Source organism: Leptosomus discolor, chromosome 1 (genome assembly GCF_034619465.1).
Source record: "Leptosomus discolor isolate bLepDis1 chromosome 1, bLepDis1.hap2, whole genome shotgun sequence".
NCBI lineage: Eukaryota > Metazoa > Chordata > Aves > Leptosomiformes > Leptosomidae > Leptosomus > Leptosomus discolor.
In genome coordinates, this window is record NC_141391.1 from 212,287,869 (window position 1) to 212,306,739 (window position 18,871).

Genomic DNA, 18,871 nt, shown 5'->3' on the forward strand with positions numbered 1-18,871 from the left:
GGGAAAGGCACCCCCAGGCAGGGGATGAGGGGTGTGCTGCCCTCGGGGGAGTGGGAGACTGCGGAGGCCTGGGCCTCTGCAGCCAGAACGGGGCTGAGGCTGAGGCAGGGGAGTCTGTGGAGGGGGGGTGCTTGTGTTTGGTGGGGGTCACAACTGTGGGTTGGACCCCTTGGGGCCTTCCCGAGGGTCCCCCTTTTCTGTCAAGGCGGGAGGCTGTAAACATCAGCCTGTGTGGGGAGCAGAGAGGTTTCGGATGGCTGAGCCCTTGTTTTAAGGTGACGTTCTGGCACTACTGCTTTCTGTACCTGCTCCCTCCTCTGCCTTGTAGTAATACCTCAGGTATGTGCGTGGTGAAAAGTGCCAGGCTGAGAGTCGTGGTCTGGCGCAGCAGAGCCCGCAGCCCTGTGCGTTCCCACAGGCTGTGCTGCCAACAGACTTCAGTCTCCATAACCCTCTCTTAGTCCTTGGGCTCTGCTGGGACGGTCGGCGAAAGAGCCAATTATCAGATGTTTCGGGCTCTTTCTGCGGTGTGGGTGGCTGCCTGGAGGAAACCACCGAAGCCGTTGAGCTGCCAGCTGAACGAGAGTCAAGTGGTGACTTAAAACAGTGTCGCCTAACTCCTGTACCAGTTGTTTGCCCGCATACGCTTGAGAATAACTTTCTTTGTGCTGTTTTCTGTTTGGAGCAGGCAGCTGCACAGAAAGCTGGCTATGAGAGTAGCTGGTTTTTAGCTTTCGCTGAATTACAGCGGAATGAAAAAGCGAATGTGCATCTGCCTTGTTCACAACAAATGTATTTTGTGAAGGATCAGTTCAAGTAGAATAATTCCATTAAATAATTGTTCTCTATGGTTTTTTTAGCTTGATGCATGCCCTGCCATCTAGAGCTGCCGTGTGACAGTCGAAACTCAAACTCTGCTAGGCGTGTGTGTATTGGATACAGTGGCCAATCAGCAGTGCTTGAAACTAAAAGCAATTTGCTTCAACGCTTCGTGGTGTAAATATTCCTGCTATGAACAAAGAGGAGGGTGTGTCATCGTGCTTGTTTCATTTGTACTTCTATGTGCTTCCTCATTTGTGGCCAGTCAATGATTTTGTGTAGGTTCTTGAACAGTAGTAGTCTTACTTTGTTGTGAACCTTATGTTTGTGCTGTCTTGGGCATTTTAGTGAGCTGAGATGCTCAGAAGCTTGGTGCTAAATTAGGAATTTTTATTATGTTCTCTTTAATAGCCACGGTCTTAAGTGACTTAGTTTTGCTTCTTTTTAATTTCTGTTGATTGTAACTTTGAAGTTAATTCAGCTCAGATGCAGTGTAAAGTTAGTATTTAGTAGAGCTGACTTTTAACCAGCTGTTCGTTTGCCCTCTGATTATACAGCATGGAAACCAGTAATTTCAGACTTAATGTTTTGCCAGCCAGCTATCTATAAAACTTTAAAATATGTGATTCTGAAATCCCTGTATTTGTTTTCTTTGAGGGGCCATAATATTTTGGTTTAAAGAAGAAAGTAAATGACAGTAAAATACTGATTTGTGCCAGGCAGGGTCTCTTTAGACTATTTTGTCTTTGTGTGTGTGTTTAAGCAGTGCAGTTGGGTGCTGCTCCTGTGATTTCTTGTTCTTGGTAATTGGGGATATAAATTCTTAATGTTAGCTCCTTAGCATCTAAATTAAACAGATACTACAATAACATACACACGGGCTAGACCTGAATCTTTAGTTGCCAACTTAAAGGAAAATCTTTTCTCTGGGTAGAGTCGTAGTACATAGAAGTATAATATACGATAATTTACTTGCAGTCTGGCTCATATTAATTATGCTGAAATAGAGTATTGGGTAAAAAAGAGACCTGGCACTAGCTATGGAAACAGATAATTGAATGTGTTATGAGTGTGCTTGAAGTTGAGCTTCTCTCACTTCAAGTATTCCTTTTAAATCTAAGTTGAAATGCTGATAGTTTCACAACTACTGAAGGTGAATACCACCAAGGGCTAGTAGATGCGTGTTAGTGGAGGAAATATGGGGTGGAATACAAGGGTTAGCTTTTCAGGAAAAGCGAAGGATCAAAGGTATGTGTGTGGGTTTTTTTTATAGCCTTGCTAATTGCACAGGAAGGCATAAAGGACGCCAGGTACTATTTTGAATAAAAAGATGGAGATGGTATTTTCCGAGATGGTATCTTTCAGCAATAGTCTCGCTTTCTCTGTTGTGTAATAGTTTGTAGTGTTTCTGTGCAGGCGAGAACCCTACAAGCATTGAAATAAATCAGGCTGTTGGCGGAGAGAGCCAAGAGATAACAGTTCAGTTTCTAACACATGTCCTTAGGAAAAGCATCATCAATATTGTAATGCAACAGAAAGTACAGACCTTCTGATATATGGCAGTGTTGACTTTCCTGACTTTCCAATACTAATTGCTATTGCTATAATCAAAATTAAAGATAAAAGACGAAACTTTCCTTTTTTTAGGGACTTAAGCACTTTCAAATAGTCCAGGTGAATGGCCTTCAGGAAAACGATCAAGTTGTGAACAAGGAAAACTTTGTAAAGCACCTATGCAGTGTTATTTCAAAGAACAAAACTTGAATTTAACCAGAAGGCTATATTGGCTAATAAACACATATTAGCAATAGCTAAGCAAAATATTTAGACAGAGAAGGCAAGATAGGAGTAACATTTTACTCCAGCTGGAAGTTGGAGTTCAGGTTGCTGTGGTGTACCGAAACATTCACTTTTCATGGTTGTGACACCTGTTTTTAGGTGGTATGTAACTGCTACATTCTCCCCTACTTGTTTCCTTCGTGTTACGTGACTAGATTTTTATAAAAGATATAGTGCATAATTATGCTATTATTAGCCTTAAATGGTTTTCAGAACTGATGTTTTGTTTTTTGCTAATGAACAGCCTTTTCCTGAACATACACACAATAAAACGCCGTGTAACGAGGTGTCTCTGAGGCACAGCATTGTTAGTTCATGTTTACAAAACTAGGGTGAGACTGTAGATTGGAAAATCAAGTTGAATGGGAGACTTCAGTCTTCTAGTTGACTGCATAAAATTGAAGAACAACTTGAGCCCAAGGTAGTATGGAGCTCTGGTCAAAAGTGCTTTGGACCTGAGTTGAGGGCTGTGTGTATGAGCTCTTTGATGATCTTCACATAATAGCTGTAATTAGTCCAGGAATAATTAAATGTCAAGGAAGTTATATTTGCTAATTTTGATGTCAGTAATCAAAGGGAAGGTGACAAGACTACGGTTCTAATGGTATGTTTTAACCAGACACTTCATTTTTGATTAGGTTGTGTGTGCTTAAATACTTAATTTAGCAGCTGTTGATAGAGAATTGACCTGCAGTTCAGACTGTTCTTCTTCAGTTACTGCACCATCCAGTGGCTTTGTGTTCATCTGAGAGACCTGGGGCTCTTTAGGCTGGAGAAGACTGAGAGGGGACCTTATCAATCCTTATAAGTATCTGAAGGGTGGGTGTCAAGAGGATGGGCCCAGGATCTTTTCAGTGGTGCCCAGTGACAGGACAAGGGGCACAAACTGGAGCACAGGAAGTTCCGCCTCAACATGAGGAAAAGCTTCTTTGAGGGTGACAGAGCCCTGGCACAGGCTGCCCGGTGAGGTTGTGGAGTCTCCTTCTCTGGAGACGTTCAAACCCCACCTGGCTGCAGTCCTGTGTGACCTGCTGTAGGTGAACTTGCTTTAGCAGGGGGTTGGACTGGATGATCTCCAGAGGTCCCTCCCAACACCGACCATTCTGTGATTCTGTGTGTTTTTGATAAAGTTTGCATACGTGTTTCTTCAGCATGATACCACTTTCTTTCCCCCATCAAGCCTCTTCCCTCTGTTACTTTTTCAATGCAAAAGAAGCTGGTTGTAATTTTCAGTCTGCAGCATTATTGAAGTCTTCCTTTTGGCAGTTGGATTTTTTTTTTTGGTGGTGGTTTTGGTGGTGTGGTTTTTTTGGTTTTGTTTTTGCTTTGTTTTTTGTGTTTTCTGTTGGTTTATTGTGGGTTTTTTTGTTTGTTTTGTTTACAAAACTGGTTTTATCAATTGATACAGGAGCCTTCTTATGATGTGAATCCAGTCGTGTGATAGTTCTACTTCTTTGGCGTGTGCTGTGAATCTGGAAATGTTATGTGAAGTCGTACTTTAAGAAGAGATCTAACTCTTTCTATGCCTTTTTGTATTTTATTTTATTATTTTTTTTAAACCTTAAGAGAGCAGGAGAGTTGAGACTTGAAATCTGAGTCAGCACAAGATATTATCTGGCTGGATTAGCACAGGTGGTCAGGTTCAGCACATTCTAATTGGCTCTGAAAAGAGGAAATAATCACGTAATATTCCTGAATTTACAGAAACTTTATTTTTCCAGGTATTGGGGGAACACTCTTTATAGTTTAACAGATATATTTGTTTTTTTTCTTTCCATCTCAGCTGTGGGGTGAAGTTACTTCGTTCTATCAGATTTGTATAAACTTGCTTTTAGCAGCAGGATGGGGATTATATAATAAATTTGCCAAAATGTACTTGCTGTGCTGTCATTGTTGGAGATTAAATCCTCTGTACTTCGCTTCAGGGAGAGCCAGGCATATTGTTAGTGAATCCATATCTGCCCTACTTGGATATCTCTTTGGTTTTGATTATGAATTGACTGATCTGATGGTTTACAGTTGCCATAAATGGTAACTTTTTCAGTTTCTGAGGAGGAAGTGTTGGACACTAATGCCAACCCATACTGTGTGTTAAAAGAATTTCTTTATATTGCATCTTCTTGCTAGCTGAGGTTGCTGAAGGAAAATACTACTTTGATGGTATTTTCATTTACTATGTCTGTATTGTACTCCTGTACTTTTAACTTCTTAAGAATGATATCTTTTGGGAGCAGTTATATTTTATGAACTAGTACAGGCACACACGTTTATAATGTGAATGTTGGAAGAAAGTACATGTTTTTAGTTGATAAACTTAAAAATACATCCATAAGCAGTAAAGCTCTCAGTCATAGCAAATACATCTTTGTGTTCCTTTTTTCAACAAGGAGGATGAAAAGATAGTAGGAAAGACAGTTTATAGATAAACATTTATTTGAGTTATTTGAAGTTGAAAAAATGATTTGTCTCTTTATTTTCCTACCATCATCAGGTCATGTATACCTCTGAGAAACCTTCTCCAACAAGACACCTTGCTTCAAGACCTATCTTGGATTATATGCAAAGACATTTCCAGTCATGAGTGAGTAGATTTCTTTATTTAAGAAAAAAGAAACCCTTAGTTTGCAGTTTAGAAGTGTACTTCTGTAGTGGGTTTTGGAAGGTGATTCTTCCTCAAAAATGTTCATACTGAGTTTTGTCTCTTCAGTCCTTTAAAAATAACCAAATAAAGCTGAGATTTAGCAGAGGCTTTTCTTAATGTGCCAATGTTTGATCAATGTGTGCTCTCTAAGACTTCTGTGTTGATAGTCTGGTGTTGTTTTCAGGAAGGTGAGTTCTGTAACAAGCTGATGTTTGTTTTTTCCAGTATAAATAAAACATCTAACTCTGAGGGGAAAATGTCTTGGATTTGCGCAGAGCTCCAAAATATGTGACTGTCCAGTAAATTAAAATAACTGGTAAAAATCCAACATAAAATGAATGGACTTCATTTTATGGGAAAAAACAAATATATTGCTGAAATTCCAGTATAGAGGTCTGATCCCAAAGGAATTTTGGCATGTGTTGGAAAGATTTGAGCCATAGAAAACTGTAAGATCTGTTTTGGTGGAAAAAAAACAGATGAAAGACACCAGAAGTTTTGTTTTGGGCCATATCTGATGGGTAAGATAATCTCTTTTTAGCGAACTGTTTTGAGTATTTAAAGGTCTTTCATCAGTTTTGCGGATGCGCAACTTCTTAATGTAATTCTTGGCAGCAACATTACCTAGCCTTACATCATATAGAAATAAGGATATAACTTCATATGCACAGAAACTGTATTTATAATGTAGCTTAGTTTCAACACAACTGTACTGAATTCGTTGAAGAACAAGCAGCTAGTTTGTAGGATAATTATATCCTATGTTAGTAAAATAAGACCATTTGCTTTTCTGGGAGGAAGTGAGTAAAGAAAATTGTTGGTTAAATTTCTTGTCAAACTAAATGAAAAATGACTGTTCTTGACGTCTGGAAGAAAAAAAGAATGATGAAGGAAATGCTTGCTAAAAGCAGTGACGGAAAAACCACACCAAAAAAAAAAGGACAGAAAGAATTGCTGAGCTCTAGGGTTCATGCTTTGTGTAGGTAGAACTGGTTTAGTATTTATGTAGAATTATATCTGTTTTCTTTTTCATGTTGCTGTTCAAACTTGTTTACTTTCTGACATTGAATGAATTTGCTGTATTGCGTAGATGACAGCTTTACAGGCAGTTACTCAAGTACCTGAATATCCTGATTTGTCAAACGCTGCTATATTAATCTTCATTTGTTTATAGAGCATCTTGTGTGCTGTCATTGCCTTATGTGTAGTCTTAAACATAAGAAATAACTATTAAGTCTTTTTACCTTTTGAATCATAGTTGCTGTGTTAAGTGTGACTCACCAAAGTGCTGCTCTGATGTTGTTGCCTTGAGTACAACAGACAGGGTCATGACTTGAGCAAAACACGATTGGTTTTGGTAAGATTCCAGACTGGACAGCCTAGCTTTACATTAGGAAGAATGGAGACCCTTATTCAAAGGAAAGATAACACTTTGGCAGTACTTTTTGTGGTGGGTAATAATGAAGTTACTCAAAATATGGTCTCTTCTTTGCGGGACACCACATTCTTGTGGTAGATTAGATGCTTAAGTCCATGCAAAGTGGTGGGCTTGAGGGCACATATTTCTTGAAATTATGTCTTAGAGAAGATTAAATGTTTATGTTCAGCTGGTGTTGGATTTCTTAGTTTACAGTTTACTTCAGAGAAACTTGAACTATAAGCATAGTCTGCACAGTTTTAGGCTCCTCTCTACTAAATACCTCAGCCTGTAAGGTATTTGTCATCTTATGAACGTGCATTTATTTGCATGCTTCCGTACGTGTAGGCTTGTTCACAAGGTCTGTGGGCACTTAGAATAGCTGGGTGTGTTGAAAGTGATGGGAGTCTCTAGTATTCTGAACTTGTGCATAGCCTAGTGTAATTCAAACTGAAAATCTATTAGAGATGATCATCTAAAATGTGGGAATGTCAGACTTAAGGCTAATAACTTTTTGGTTAAAAGTTCAGAGTGCTGTTATGTGCAGGCTATAGCATAGAATCCTACTTGTTATTTTCTTGTGCAAATATATATTGCTTGATGCAATATACTTATTTAGTAAAATTATTTGTAGTTTTTGTGTTTTAAAGAATATCTTTGTATTGCATCTTATTGCTAGCTGAGATTGCTGAAGGGAAATACTGGTTTGCTTGATGCAAATATCTTTTCATTGCTGTTTGTGAAGGGCTGTTCTACAATCTCAGTCCTAAAATGATTAAGTCCCTCTTCTAATAGCTGTCCTAGATTTGTTCACAGGAAGTTAGTATCTATTAATTTTTTTTGCCAGCCTTATTCATTAGCTTGAAAAGTCATTTTTAACCTTGTCATACTTGTCGTTTTAGCAATTTGTTACACAGAACATATTATTTTAGCTCGTAGAAATAGCTTGTAGAAGTACATCTGTAATACCTTGGTACTTAAGAGGCACACACAGGCTTATTTTTAAGCAAATGATAAGTTAAAATTTTTTGGAAAGTAAATAGGGGATCTACTGTTGTATGACTTTTAATAGTTATCAGGTGTGTAGGTAAGTGCTTTGGATCCTGTTATACTGGATCTTCTCCAGCGTTGTGGAAGAGTATTGACAGAATGGCCAAGTCCACCATTCATGGTAGTTGTTTCTACTTGTTGGACAATACAGAGAATCTGAAAAGGGGTTGAAACTGTGTCAGTCTCTATTAAGGCTTCTATTTCTGTGGAATGCCTTTATAGATGTCTGTTTTCGTAAATAAGGGTAAGACAAATCTGTATTTCAAATTACACTTTAACATGGTGTGCCCCACAGGACAGTGGGGTCACATGCTTTAAGGGTGGGTAGGAGTACACAGTGTAGCTAACTTAGATCGATTTTGATTTATTTTATATTTAAAGATAACTTGTCAGAGAAGTCCTGGCTGTATGTAACCTGCCCAGAATGTCACACTGCAGAAAGAGTTCGTTTAATCTTCTGTGTGTTTTCCAGTTGTTGACATTTAGCTGCCAGAAAATGTGTAGTGTCATGATAAATTCTTAGGACTATAAACTGTGCTCTTTATGTTTGGGAGTTTTGCTGCGCTTTCTCCTTTGAAGAAGGGTCAGTGCAGTGAACTTATTTGAGCTGCTGCAATGAACTTAGTTTGCAAACAATTAAACTAAACGTTAGTGTGTACTGTTGCAACAAGCTGCTGACGTCTTCATTTTTTTCCCCTTAAACGTATAGGATGCAGTGCCAACTTTTTTTTCTTATTCTAGTGTCAGAATAAATTGTACAGAATAATTCTTTCCTGTCTTTGCCTTTCTGCTTTTGGTTTTGTTTCCCACACCCTAAAAACGTAACACTGCATGCAATTGGGAAGTTAACCTGCTATTCTTCATATTTCAGTATCATCTCTTCAGGTTTTCTTTGTGAGGGTAGGAGTGCTTTCTGTGTGTTTGGAGAGATGCTGTGCGATGTAATCTTATATTTTGAAATTGGTCAGTGTGGCCTGGTAATGAGGTGGGAAATTTTTTGCTTCACCAGGTCAAATCAAGACCTCAATGGTGTGATTAAAGGCTGCTTCTGTTCCATGGTTCGTTGTTTATCTTGACCTCTCATTACAGCTGGCTTTCTAGTTTGTGTTCACAGAGGTACCTTAGGGTTTTGTGATTTCCAAAAAAAAATAAAATAAAAAAATAATAAAAAAATTTGTTTCCTTTCTTTTTGAGTTCTTGTACTGTGTGTAAAGAAATAGTTTTGTCTGGCAGTTTCTCTGTTCATGAGCAGTAAACTTGGGAATTAAAACAGATGTTAAGGTCAGCCTTAGCAGATAAAGATAGAATGCTTTAGCAAGTATGCCTTGTGATTCCTATACTTGCAACTGAGAAAACTATGGTCTGGCCTTCTGTGAAGCTTCCTAGGCTAAGGAAAGCTTGTTGGGTTAAGGCTGGCTCAATTTTCACCCTTCACCTCCAACCTCCCCTTGTTGTATGCCAGAATGAGTCTGTAGTGAAGCGAGGACCAAGTCAAACTTTCACGAACTAACTGCTGGGAAAGGTGGCTGTGCATTTTGTGTATTTTTGCGTAAAGTGTTGCAAATAATTATAAAGTTCATTGATGTAGTTTAAAAGGCTTTGTAGTCATCAGTTCTTCTCAGTGAGCTGAGATTAAAAGAAAGGAGAAACGCTTCAGTTGTGATTCACACGTAAAACTGTGTGCTGGGGAAGGGAGGCGTAGAAGTAAGCTGAAACACCTTTACAGTGAAGTGTAATAATGAACAGCTAAGGATGTTGGATTATTCTGTTACCTGCTAAGTTTTTATTTTATTTTTGAACCACGAACCTTGAAAACCCATTCATAAAATACAAGCTTGAAGATACAGTATGTGACGTGTTTTCTTTAACAATTGTTCTTCTGATTCCGCAGCACTAATTATCTTCTAATCTTTAGAAATGCTGTGAGTTGAGAAATACAGAAGAAGCTGTTGTCTCCTAGGTCATCTTTACTGAAATTTGAAAAAGCAAAGATCTGAATGATGAAGACTTGTAGGACATAGGGGATAAGGAACCCTAATGCAGATTTGGAAAAGGTTAGTTTGAAGACTTGGGATACTTTTCAAATATTTTAAGAGTTAAATAATAATACCCACCCACCCCCACAATTGAACTATCTGCAAAAGAATGAAACCCACAAGATACTTAAAATAGTAAGCTACTCTACCCCATAAAAATTACTTAATTGATAACATTAGCATTTCTCTTGTGTTTGCTCTACTTTTTCTTGAAACTGTCAGGGGAATTTACCACTGTACAGAACTGTAGTGACACGTGAGCGCTTGGATCAGAATAGCGTAGTAGCTTTTTTTTTGGTAGTGGGAGGATGAAGCATGAAAAATACATGTATACAAAGTTGTTTGGCTCCTGAACCTAGTGGTCAGGAGAGGCACCTGCCATTCTTGATCTTCACTGCTACTCTTCTATGTTGTCTTAACTTGTGTTTTCTTCAGATACTGCTAGTTAACGCGGTATCAGCTGGCTGTCCCCTCTGTGTGGTGCTGCTAGTCCTCCAGGGAGGCCATCAGCCACTGTGCTGGAGGTAGTCTTCTGACCTGAAATGCAGATTCAGAGGTGAGAGTTAATGAGTTACAGAAAACCTTGTATGGGCTTGTGGAACAACTTTGAATGAAGTTGAGTTTCGTTAGAAAGATCTGGCCTGTAGGAACCAAGGCTGAACTGAGGGTCTTTAAAATTTCATGACCCCCTTAAAATGTTGCCCTTGCCAATAGAGGGGGTGGTGTCCTTTCCCTGTCTGAATTCCTGCATTCTTCCTTGTGGGAGCATCCCCAAGGTTGATGGGAATTGGGCGGGCTCCCTAAGCTGTGTGCTGCATAGCTGCGTGACTGGTTGTAGTGCTGCAAGGCAGGGAGAGAAGCGCAGGGGTGAGAATGAGTGGTCAATGGGCGAAACTGCCCTTTCCAGTGGTAATGCTGTTTTTCCCTTGCTTGAAGTGTGTATGGAGCTACAGTGCAAGTTATTTAGGAATGTAGTTGTCTGAGGCTTCCTCTGTACTAAGTGAGGAGAGGCATCTCCAGAGGGCTAATCAGATCTTGGATGACCCAGTTTCTCACCAGTGCTGTAATTAAACCGCTCCTCTAAATGCAGAGGGTGCATTAGTCGCCACAAAATAGAACCCCAAATACTTCACCTGCACAGAACGGATGCGTCACACTGAGGAAATGTAGGTGTGTTAGTAGAAACTTACTTGTTTTCTTAATATTCAAATTTTGTTGTTGGATTTCTTATTTAATGACTCGACCTAATAATGCAACATCTCAGACCTTGTGATGATTTTTTTTTTTTTTTTTTGCCAGTAGTGTAGTATATCAGAACACCAATGAAAGCGTTTTGAAATTTGTCTGTATTTAAAAGGACTTCTTACATTAATTTTTTGTCATAATCCCTTTATTTGATCACTTTAGGATATTTTGGACTGGTAAGTTATGGCTTTCCTTGCACTTAGAATTTATTTTTAGGTTGAAGAGGAAGACAAACTTTTTGAGTCTTGTTCTGTCACTTTTTTAACTGAAAAAAATAAGTCTTCAATCTCCATAGACTGAAGTGAAGTTGCTTGCTTTTCTTAAGCTTTGCAGGAGGATGCAGCTACCAAAAATGTATGAAGTTCAGAAGCTGTGCTTCCAGGTGGTATGTTGAGGTTCAGTAGCCTCACTTTCTAGAAGGCTTTGTCAACAAACAGATACTGTGTAGTCTCAACTGTTTCATTTAAATTAGTTAATAGTGCATAGTAAAGCTAAATTTTTTAAAACCCTTTGCATGTATTTCAAATATGTTTATTGAACACTTGAAAAAAGTTGGGTTGGTGTTTTTAAATTTTTTTTTGCCATAAGGGGAGCTTCAAAGCTCTCTCCTTTCGGTTGGGCTTTCTCCCTGCGGGTTTAAATTGATGGTCAAATTGACGGGGCTTCTCTAAATAAGTTAGTGCAAAACGACACCTACATTTAAACCAAAGTAATTTCTGTTTGTAAACCAAGATGTTGGCACTGGCGCAGGAAAATATTGTTAGTTTTGAACTGAGAGGAGAGTTGTGGCAGGAAAATGGCCATCATGAATGTTGGAGGACCAGTCTTTTAGTGTACACACTTATTGCTCCCTCGATATGTCCTGTTTAGACACTTGCACTTCACATTTATCCTGTCAACGTTTGCAATGAAAATTAAGGGTGGATTATTTACGAATTATTTCCTTTGTAACACTAATTGTGTGTGTGCATGTCCCTAAAATAGCAAAGGTGATATAAATATGGTTGTAATAATTACATGGAACATCTAATGAATGTTTAAATGTATTTGTATTATATATTTTTATAGACTTATTTTCTGTTTCTAGTATAAATTATATATACATAAAATATATAACAATTCTTTTATTTATATGTGTGTATGTAGAGGGGGAGAGTCCTCTTTCTAACTTTGTCTGCCTCTCCCTTTTTTGATTGATGGCCGGTAAGGACCGCTGAATTGTTATCACTAATTGGCTTACACAGGAGTACATGCCTTTGGCATGCTAATATTCTCCCATTACAGGTTTTTTTAAATTTAAATCGTAGTCTTTGGGCCTATCTCTGTACTCCTTTATGTAGAACTTTGCACAATAATGCCTTTATTGTGGGTCTTCCAGTACTCCTGCAGCAGCAGGAGCGAGCAGCAAAAGAACACTGTAACCTTGTTCTCTGGAGTGAGTGTCAAGTATCCACCACTATGTAAGCAATTCGTATTTCTGGGATTCTATTCATCCTGTGATAAGTTGAGGGTGGTGGTCAAGTACATTCCAAAGGGGGAAGGATTCTGAAACTCACAGCTGAAATAGAGATGAAAAGCGAGAGCTGTAAACGTAGAGGTTTGGGCAGGCACCCCCCTCTCTGCAGAAGGCCCTGTGTAGGCACAGAGCGGTGTTGTTCTGCTTACTGCAGGGAGGACTTTCTAGAGGCTGCAGTGTGAAGCTCCCTAGTGGTGTTTATAATTTCCTATTGAATTAGGGAATTCAGAAAACAACAGCTGAGTCAGATGAAGGATTAGAAATGGGCTGAAGAACTTTTCCAACAGCAGTGTTAAGTGAGGTATTCAGAGGACTTTCCTTGCCTGTTGTGAGTCATGTTGTTCTCCCTTTCTGTATAGACGGGTGCATAATATGCACCACTGTGTTGGAAAAGTGAAGCTATTGCTCCTTATTACTGTAACTTTATCACAGATAAGAAAAATAAGTGAAGGTGCAGCCTCATTTTATGTTATATTATTTATGTTCATATTCAGGAAACAATCCACCAGATTTACAAACTGTGTGGTTATTTTAAGCTAAATTGACTATATTTCAAGAAAAACTACTCTGACATTCTGTACCCAGTTTTTGATAGGAAACAATTTCTTTGATTTGTAGCATGGATGGAAAATATTTAGGGTTGTTGCCATAAGTGGGGTTATGCAAGTAATCCCAGCAGGGTTACTGGCACTGTGACTGGTTCTGTGTTTGTTTAAATTTAAGATCTTTCCTTTACTTAAACTATCCAATCTGTTGTCCTTTCAGCGTTTAAAGGATGGTTGCAGATGTTTGCGTAAAAAAAAGTAGCTGCACTTACGTGATATTCTATCAATCAGCAGATTATAAGGTTTGTTTAATCTCTCATTGCAAGAGAGCCCCCTATAATTAAAAGAATTTAATTCTTAAAATTAAGTGGGAGGCTGACAAGGGAGCACTGGAGTTTTCTCAAGGCTGTTGGTATGCCTGTACCTTGTTGGTATGCCTGTACCTGCCCTACTCGGAATTTCTGAAGCGAGCAGGAGGCTGTGCAGGATTTCCAGGCTGGTTTGGGAAGCTGGTGTGTTGTGGTTTCTTTTTCTTGTTTTCTTTTTTTTTTTCTTTTTTTTTTTTTTTCCCCTCCTGTTTTATTTTCTATGACATAATAATTGTCTGGAGTGGAAGGCATACCAACATGCTATAGTATCTCCAGTGCAGTCATTAATCTAATAGATCACTAATATAAGACGGCACTTTGTTTTAATAAAGCACTTTGATTTGCCATAGGAGATGATTCTTGAATGCAGTCTTTCTGTTTTACCCTTGAAAAGCTCTTTGAAAACCTGCCTAGTTCCGTGGTGAAGTGCTGAAAGGCTCACTCGGAGCTCTTTTGAGCGGTAGTCAGACTTCCCAGGAGTTTGAGACACAGAGAAATAAGTCTCTCACCAGAATGTGTTCTGTTGCATTCTGTTTTCCTTCTTTTTTTTTTTTTTAGTAGAATTTTGTGCAGCATTGTATGAGGAGTTTTATTTTCTGATACTATTTCCAAGTTTTACAAACACTATAATGATATAACCCTCCTTCCCTGACCTCCCCCAAACTTTTGGAGGTGATGCCTGTCAGCTGCAGCTCTGTTCTTATTAGTGATGCTGTGCTTCAGCCACACTTTGTGTGCAGGCTGGTGTACAGACCCTGCTTGCCTTCCTCGCTTCAGAGCGGTTATATTTCATATCACTTTGTATCTGGTTGTAAAAACGAGACAAGCTTTTTTTTTTTTCCCCTCTTTCCCCCCAGTTACAGCAAGTTGCTGTAAGAGTGTTTGAAGGATGTTGGGGTTGGTCTTAAGAGGATGGGAGAGGAAAATTCAGGTATATAGTTTGCCTTAGAAAGATTAGATACAAACTGAAAAATGTCAATTTTGCACTTCTTCCCCCCACCATACTGCTTTCTATGCTGGAAGCAGTGACAGAAATGTCTGTAGTTTTTACCTTATGTGGTAGGAAAGTAAAGGCTAAGGAGTCACTTTTAGTGACATTTCAATATTTATTTATTCCCCATGCATTAAAACAAACTAAAAGAAATATTTATGTGAAACTTGCTGTAAGGCTCTTTAACCTGTAACCACTGTAAGGGTCGTGGTGGTATTTTTTTAAATTTTTTTTTAATGCCTTGCTTATTAAGTGGAACATCCGTTTTGGAGAACTAACTCTGAAATTGTGGTTTTGTTTAATGCTGTATATTCAGCAGTCCTAGTAGATGGTATAGCAAGGCCAGGTTACCTGTGTGTTGTCCAGTGAAACCTAACAGATGAAGTTCAAGGATAAATGTACTGCAAATGGAGGATGATGGCACTTTCACTGTTCCTTTAGCACTGGTATAGTACCACTGGTAGTTAAAATAGTGGATTAAAATGCCTGACTATGATATTGGGTAAAGTGATGCGCTTCAGTCTCTTCTTGTCTGCACCATGGGCAGTTGTTGGATGAAACATTGAATCGTTTTAAATTCTCTACAGCTACAGAGAGAGTGTGGGGAAGAGTAAATGTACTACAGTCCTCTGCCTGCCAGAATTGGGACTGAGTCACTAGGGCATAGACAATTCCTCTGTCTTGGCTCTTGTAATAGGTAGGTAAGAAGTTCTTCATTTGGATAATTTGATTGCCTTAAAGTGAAGCTGAATGAAGAAGCCTGTTTCACGCTGCCCCTTCCTACCTCTGTCTGGTGTAGTTTATCTGCAGGTGGTGGTGTTAAAATGCCCAGGGTTTTCCCCTGCTTTTCCACTGGTGAGGGAATAGGAGAACTCTTTGTTAGTAGCTGAGGCACATATATGCTTTACGGGAAGTAGGACTGGACATGGAGCAGGTGTGACATGCTAGTTACAGCGCCCTGTGAAGTGAATCCATTTGTAAGAACAGAGGCAAACCAGAGAACCGCAAAGATAGCCACAACCAGCCACTGAGCCAGAATACTTCTCTCAAATGTGACTCTAGCATTAACTGTAGGTAGTCATGGTTAACATGGAGTCAGAATGGTGTGGGTTGGAAGGGACCTTAAAGATCATCTAGTCCAACCCCCCTGCCATGGGCAGGGACACCTTCCACTAGATCAGGTTGTTCCAAGCCCCATCCAGCCTGGCCTTGAGCACTGCCAGGGAGGGGGCAGCCACAGCTTCTCTGGGCAACCTGTGCCAGTGTCTCACCACCCTTACAGTAAAGAATTTCTTCCTTACATCTACTCTAACTCTCCCCTCTTTCAATTTAAAACCGTTACCCCTCGTCCTGTCACTACCCTCCCTGATCAAGAGTCCCTCCCCACCCTCCCTGTAGCCCACTTTCAGCACATGAAGGCCACTATAAGGTCTCCCTGAAGCCTTCTCTTCTCTGGGCTGATCAACCCCAACTCTCTCAGCCTGTCCTCACAGGGGAGCTGCTCCAGCCCCCTGATCATCTTCGTGGCCTCCTCTGGACCTGCTCAAGCAGGTCCATGTCTTTCTTTTGCTGGGGGCCCCAGAGCTGGACGCGGCACTGCAGGTGGGGTCTCACAATATGATTGTTGTATTCAAGTACTAAGCTTGGATTTTTTAAACATGTGATTAAACTATGTTTTCAAAGACTACATTTGCTGAGTGAATGTACAGGGAGAGGAGGAGGCAGAGGTCTGAGGGCAAACAGTTCATAGTGCCTCCCGTTAGAACACAGCTTCAGCAGCCAGGCCCAGGTACCCTTCCTTTCACGGGAGGGTGGATCACTTCTGATCTGCGTGACTGTCAGGCTAATTTCCTTCAGTTACTTTTGTAGCACTAAATTCATTCTTACCTAGCTTATGTGTCTCTAACAGTTTTTTCATCAACAGGTAAGCTATATTTGTGGGAATAGGTACTTCTTTAGTGTTAATTAGCCCATCTCAAAGTATTCAGAAACTTGTTTTAAAAATTTTTGGTTTATTGCAGAGAAAGAAAGCCATACTGTAGACTATTTGCTACACAAATTAAGCCTGCAAATACATAGGCTTAATAAGAATACTGTGTGTTTTGCAGTGGACTAATGAAGTTGGATGTTCTTCCTGGTGGCTGTGGACAGCTGCATTTTATTACTTGGATTAAATATTGACATAGAAATGTTATGTGCCGTAAACAATTTAATGATGCTAACAAGTAGTGGTGCACAGAATTTTGTAGTTTTTCCTTTGCTTCAAGGAGGTAAGAGATTATTAATATAATTCATACCCTTTTCCACAGAAAACCAAGTAAAGGTTTAAATTAAAAGCAAAGTCTTTTATCTTTTTTCTTTGACTTGGACACACACTCAGTTTTATCAGTAATTGCCAGATTAAACTAATGACTTCAGCATTGACACATGTAAGAGAGTAATAGTTTTGATCTTTGTTTAATTTTGAAAAATGAAGAAAAAAATATTTTAATGACTAGTATGGCTTCTTTCTGTATGCTTAAGTTTGACAAAATATTTAATAATATCCTTTAGCTTGAAGAGAAATCTGTTAATACTACAGCCGTGACCCAAATCCAGGAAATGCAAAACTGTTGCGTATGCAGGAAATGCATATTGTTTGGAAAAATCTTTTAAATCTTTTCTGTTGCCGTAATTACAACTTAATAAATGTTTGGTTTCTTTTTGAGACTTGGAGTATCCATAATAAGAATTTGTGGTTTCATAGTTACTCTTTATCGTAACATCTACGTAGCTTGATTGACACAATCCTAATCACGTGGTCCCAAAAGACATGAAGTACCTCTCTGTTGTGTCTAAGGAGTTCTGCACTGCAGCCTAAGCTGTTCCTTTTGATGAGCCTTTACAGATTCAATATCTAAGGGCTTTTGGAAGCCTTTTAAACTGATGCTAAACTGTGCAGTTTGGACACACTTGTATATCTAAATCTATTGGTACTGTTTTACAGTAAATATATGAGCAAAGACTAAGCAGTGCCCTTACTTTGCTTATGGAGGTGATAGGTATAAAACATCTATCAGGAGGAAAAAATAAAACAGACGTACATGCTTTTTAAAATTTTTTTTTAAGAGTGTATCAAGACACGTTTGAACGCAAACTTCTGATACTGATCTCCATTAGTGCCTGGTGTCTGTTATCAGGAGGATGATAGAAGTGATCCACACGAGCAGTTCCCTTTTCTTGGTTGTGGCTCTCTGGGAAAGCTGCTGTCTGTCTTGCTGTCATCTAGATCCACTTGCAGAATGTGTTGTAGCAAGAGCTAAGGGGGTAAAAAATAACGTAAATTGAGTAAGAAGGGTAACAGTAAGGGTATTGTGCAGTGAGAGGATTTTGCAATGTGTAGTTTCTTTCCTTAAAACTTCAAAGTGTGCAATAATGGCTGCTGAATGCAGCTGTATCTTTTTCTGTCTCCCCCTTTCTTCTTTTTTTAGCATTTGTTTTTCTTTTTTGGGGTTGATAAGTTTTTTTCCCCTGGAACAGGTGAAATTAATTTCATTGACCATTTATTGATGTTCTCAATCATCCTAAATTTAATGAACAGCTTTCTTCTGTGTTTAAAGTCAAAAGAAATACAGACTTTAAAAAAATGTGCCTCTCATCCTCTTTAATCAGCATTCACTTAGCTTTCTGTTACAATTATTTATTATTTCTTCAGCCTCTAGATCAAGCTTCTGTCTGCTCCCAAGTTTTCTTCTAAAAGAGGGTCGTATATCTACATCAGTTTGTTTAAAAACTGCAGCCGTGCTTTCATGCTTTAAAGATTGTAGCCAAAGTGCCAAAAATGAAGAAAAAATAAATATATTCCAAAGTGAATGCAAATTCTGTTGAATTAAGCAGTTATGACATTTACTGACTCTGTAGGACCTTTCAGAAGACTGAGGATATTTATTTATTTATTTAAATGGATGCTTTGCAAAAGGCATAGCCAAAAGCAGTCATCTTTGAAAAATGAATGCCATGAGTAATAAATGGAGTATATCACTGGTGCAGACATTTTCACGGGAAAGGCTACCAGAATTCCACAGAGGATTTCTTGAGAGCATTAGGTTTTCTCTTTTTTTTTCTTTTTTTTCTTCGTGGTTCATATTAGTGCATTACTGTCAAAGAATAATCTCTAGACAATAATGAAGAACAAAATTTAAAGTTTTGGAGATTTATGGGGAGGGTTAGTTATTGATCTGGAACTCTAGAATTCTCCTATTCCAACTACAGGAGATTGTTTAAAACTTAATATAAACTGTGGGATTCAGCTCACAGATTGGAAAATTAGTTCAAAATATTAGTGAGAAAGGATAGATAACCTACTTTATAGCTGCTTTAGTAATAATTTGTATCATGATATATTGCCTGCTTTAGAGCTCAATG